General features: G+C 39.5%; 1 non-coding gene across 1 annotated transcript; it reads right to left on the reverse strand.

The window, feature by feature from the left end:
• Nucleotides 1-1,578: 1,578 nt before the first annotated feature.
• Nucleotides 1,579-1,766, reverse strand: LOC130363414 (U2 spliceosomal RNA). Its single transcript, XR_008891823.1, has one exon. It is a non-coding gene; the product is annotated as a U2 spliceosomal RNA (small nuclear RNA).
• Between the last annotated feature and the right edge of the window lie 3,747 nt (nt 1,767-5,513).

A 5,513-nucleotide genomic window follows, 5' to 3' on the forward strand; every position in this document is an offset into this window, starting at 1 on the left:
TACAAATCAGGCAGGAAGCAGAACTTATGAATCATTTTCATAACTTTTTATTTCATGTAAAGTATGCCAGTTATCTTTCAAAACTGACCAATGTCTTTTTCTATTTCTTTTATATGGGATGCATCAGCCTGAATCAGGGCCCCAAAAGTCCTAATAGTGCACATTTTTGGTCACTTCAAATACCATAAAAAATATCTAAAAAGCAATTCAAATGTCCCATCAAAACAAAAATGGCACCGATAAAAAGTACAAATCACAGCGCAAAAAATGACCCTCATGCATCCCCATATACAGAAAAATTAAATAGTTATGGGGAACGGAATAGTACAATTTTATATTTTTGTATAGTTCCCCCACATTAGGTTGGCAGCATAGTTTCCCCACATTAGGATGGCAGCATAGTTCCCCAACATTAGGTTGGCAGAATAGTTCCCCCACATTAGGTTAGCAGTATAGTTCCCCCACATTAGGTTGAAGTTCCCCCAGATTAGGTTGGCAGTATAGGTCCCCCCACATTTGGTTGGCAGCATAGTTCCCCCACATTAGGTTGGCAGTATTGCTCCCCCACATTCGGTTGTAGTTCCCCCACATTAGGTTGGCAGTATAGTTCCCTCACATTAGGTTGGCAGTATAAGTCCCCCCACATTAGGTTGTAGTTCCTCCACATTCGGTTGGCAGTGTTGTTCCCCCACATTAGGTTGTAGTTCCCCCACATTAGGCTGGCAGTATAGTTCCCCCACATTAGGTTGTAGTTCCCCCACATTAGATTGGCAGTATAGGTCCCCCCACATTAGGTTGTAGTTCCCCCACATTCGGTTGGCAGTGTTGTTCCCCCACATTAGGTTGTAGTTCCCCCACATTAGGCTGGCAGTATAGTCCCCACACATTAGGTTGTAGTTCCCCCCCATTAGGCTGGCAGTATAGTTCCCCCACATTAGGTTAGAAGTATAGGTCCCCTCACATTAGGTTGGCAGTATAGTTCCCCCACATTAGGTTGGCAGTATACTTCCCCCACATTAGGTTGGCAGTATAGTTCCCCCACATTAGGATAGCAGTATAGTTCCCCCACATTAGGATAGCAGTATAGTTCCCCCACTTTAGGAGCAGTATAGTTCCCCCACATTAGGTGCAGTATAGTTCCCCCACATTAGGTGCAATATAGTTCCCCACATTAGGTTGGCAGTATAGTTCCCCCCACATTAGGTTGGCAGTATAGTTCCCCCCACATTAGGTTGGCAGTATAGTTCCCCCCACATTAGTTTGGCAGTATAGTTCCCCCCATATTAGGTTGGCAGTATAGTTCCCCCCTCATTGGGCTGGCAGAATAGTTCCCCCCACATTAGGTAGGCAGTATGGTTCCCCCCACATTAGGTAGGCAGTATACTTCCCCCCACATTAGGTAGGCAGTATAGTTCCCCCCACGTTAGGTAGGCAGTATAGTTCCCCCACATTAGGTGCAGTATAGTTTCCCCATATTAGGTTGTCAGTATAGATCCCCCTGGATCCGCCACTGAGCAGCCCGCAGGGGGCCCTCTGGGGGATGGGGGCCCTGGGCAATATCCCGGATTGCCCCGCCCTAACGCCGGCCCTGGCCTGAATGTACTGCAATACTAGGTCCATGCCTGGAGAGGACACATCAAGCTATTCATCTCGCTGTCCTAAAAAACTATTTAATATATGATCCACAGTAACATGAAGTGTCTCAGATGTTAAATTGAGAAAAACAGATACTACATTTTATCTTAGCCAAAGACTTAAGAAGCGATGGACAAGCTCTTTAATGGAGTCTTGCTTTTCCAGCATGGTACATACCATGATATATTCGTTATTTATAAATGAATTGTGTGTTCTTTTTCAGGCATATGTATAAGCATTGTGGATAAAGAGGTCATTTTTCTCCTAAATAGTTTACATTTATTCATCTCCAAAACTTTTTCTCAGAATACTTATTTATTCTTATGCAAGTAACTGAAACATCCAAGCAGATGAAAGACATAAACAGTGTATTTAATAGAGCGATAAAATAAAAGTATGAGCTAGAATAAAATATCCCAAAAATAGTCAAGTTATTGAAGAACTACAAGGCGTGATCAATGGAAGCTGATAAAAGAAAACTCTGTTCTGTCAAAATCAAGTCAAAGTGTCACATTTAAGATTGTATTAAAAATCAAACATAATTAGGAACCTTTCATCAGTGGAAAATCACCAAACTCTGTGACAGAATTTTATGTCATGTCTAGTCCTTTTTTAGGGTTTTCAGTGGTTAATTGGAGACGAAAATAGCTTGATGCACTTTATCTAAGACTCTTGTGCCTGACACTTATCTTCATAAGAACACTATAACCAATGAATTAAATTCTTCACTCACAACATCTAAGATTATCGAAACATTCCAAAGCCTCTGTTCCAGAATTATGTATCCCTTTGCTCCTATTTAAAGGCAATGACTTTAGTTCTGTAAACTGTAAAAACATCTTGTAATTTTTATAGTGTCCGTAGACCATATTGATTTTTATTCTTAATTAATCTGAAATTAATTTTTATATCCCCATAGCAGCCTTTGTAGATGTCATTCTGTTTCTGAATTTAAACAAGTTTCAGTAAAAAAAAAATTCTACAGTTGGGTAGGCTGGGTTGCCAGCAGACCAATTACAGACACAAACAGCGCCCTTTGAACCCTATAAACTTTAATGCTACCTGTCATGTTTTTGTGTCTGGTATTTTACCAGAAAATATAGCACAACATGAAATGCTAACGTGTCCTACATGTGATGGAACCTGTAACAGAGGCGCCCAACCTCTGATGTGTGAACCTAGGTAAATTCCCAATTTTTTGTTTATTTAACAACAAAAAAAACTGTTAACATTAAAAAACAAGTTTTGATTAAAGCACCCGAGAATATTATTTGATTTAATATTTTGTACCACTTTTTTGCTAAGTTTTCTAAAGATAAAAACTAATCCTAGTCCCAGTCTCTTTAAAAACATAAACAATCTGCAACGATCACACCTAGCCAGGCCTTGCATGTTGCACTCTGGTCAGTGAGGAGTTACAGGCCTGGGCCTATCAGCAGTCTAGATGGGGTAATTGAATGCTCCTCAGGCTTCTAGCTATGCCCTGATTTTTTAGTTCTGTTCTGTTTGGTTTTCATTCCTGTCTGTGTCCATTCAGACCTGGTACTTTGTTTTAGACATGGTTTTGTATTTTAGACCCTTTTGTTTAGATTTTAGCCAAGTCCTATTTGTCTGGTGATCTGTATCTATGGTTGGTTTAATTCTGTCTAGTTTGTATCTGTATAGATATAAAAGAAAAAACAAGGTGCACTCCTAGTGCAGGCAGTTTAGGGTAATAACAATGGGGGAGATTTATCAAAACCTGTGCAAAGGAAAACTTGCCCAGTTGCCCATAGCAACCAATCAGATTGCTTCTTTCATTTTTCACAGGCCTTCATAAAAATGAAAGAAGCAAGCTGATTGGTTGCTATGGGCAACTGGGCAAGTTTTCCTCCGCACAGGTTTTGATAAATCTCCCCCAATGTGCGGAAAAAAAAATTAGAGGCTTACCAGATGGTGTTGTGCTCAGGGCACAACACCTCGGAAGACGTTGAGACTCGCAGTGGTAGTTGGAGGTCAGCAGCCACGGTGTCCTTTCCAGATGCCTCAAGGTCAGCTGGATGCAGTGTAATAGAGTACGTGGATCAATTCCAAAAAGAAGGACTTTCCATACAGAGCTTCTCCTCCCAGGAAAGATGCAAGGCAGCCGTCCTCAGTGTAAAACAAAGAACTTTAATTGCAACAATAGTTTCGAGCCTGTACTGGTCTCTTCGTCAGGCATACTGTCAGATTATCGAAAACACAACACTTAAAAAGCAACATTTAAAAAGCTTGGGGAGAGAACTTCAATACTTAAAAACTTAAAAAGCTTGGGGAGAGAACTTCAACCCTTAAAAAGCTTGGGGAGAGAACTTAAACCGGGTTAAAAGGTCACCATACAATAATTAAACATGTAAAATCAATTGGATTAGATTAAAACAGTACATAAAAGCCAATCCATAGTATAATCCATATGGCACACAAAATAATTAAAATATTACCCAAGGGGGGGGGAGCTACCCAGCGATATGGCTAATCGTTTTGAAATACTAAAAAAGAAGGAAGTCTTCTGAATGTATTATATGAGTCCACTTGGGTGGTGGGCCTCTCTCCATATTACATTATATAGCTCCCCCCCTTGGGTAATATTTTAATTATTTTGTGTGCCATATGGATTATACTATGGATTTTATGTCTCGGGAATTGCCCAGTTTAGAAGCAAATCCCCATAGCAAACCTCTTCTAAACTGGGCGTTTACCGAGACAGGTGTCATCAGAGATCACTTAGACAGAAAAGAACAACCTTAACTTCAGAAGCTCATAAGTACTGAAAGGATTAAGATTTTTTAAAAGAAGTAATATGCAAATCTGTTTAACTTTCTGGAGCCAGTTGAGATATATATATATATATATATATATATATAAAAAGTTTTTTCCTGGAATACTCCTTTAACTCACCTTCATTCCTTGTTAACCTGCTGCCATATGCCCTGGTAACCTGTTTTATCATGTCTCTAGCACCTGCCGTATATTGCTTTGGTCCTGAGGCAGTTGTCAGTCTGATATATACCTGCCGCTATATCTTCCTGATATCTGATTGTTACTTCTTTGCATTCTTGTTGTCATGTATTATCCTAGTTTACTGTCTGTTTGTTATAACTTGTTAACCCTTCATATTCTGACCTGTTACCCTGACCTCTGTACCGTTCTGTTTAATGTTTTGACTTGACCTCCCCCCCCGCACTTTAGTCCAGAGTAGGGAGTGGCATCAAGTTGTGGATCCCCTGCAGGATATGCAAGTAGGCAGAGAAGGGGGTTCTGGGTCAGCTGAGGGCCGCACTATTTCCTGTGCTACATGATACAATAATTTGCCGTTGGTGATGTGGATGATATCATGAGAAAAAAGATTAAAGTATTGGTGGTCAAATCCCAACTTTTCTATAAGCATGGGCAGAAATCCCATTTAGTTGAGGACATACTGTAGGTTTCTTCATAATAATATACAACTCCAATATGGATATCATTTAAAAACAAACCAAATACATGAACTATGTTGCTGTGTAGAAAAGTGCCTCTGTAGACAACAATAAGATTTTGGTGTTAGTTAATAAACTAATGTTCTACATCTACATCCAAAGTTAATAAATAAAATATTTCAAAGAGTAATCATTTTGGTGTATACTACTTTTCTTTATATATGAAAGTAAGAAAATATTAGCATAAGTTGTAAGGCTTGGTTCACATCAGCGTTTTGCATCTTCGTTGCTCATATCCGTTATAAAAATGAGCATTGGAGATGAAAAACTGAGATAATGAATCCCATTCATGTCTATGAGGTTTCTTCAATCTCCACTGTACTGTTATTGTACATTGCTATTAAGTAGTTTGTTTTAAGCAGAGAAAAGACAGGCATGCAGGAT

This window comes from Hyla sarda, chromosome 3, assembly GCF_029499605.1.
Source record: "Hyla sarda isolate aHylSar1 chromosome 3, aHylSar1.hap1, whole genome shotgun sequence".
NCBI lineage: Eukaryota > Metazoa > Chordata > Amphibia > Anura > Hylidae > Hyla > Hyla sarda.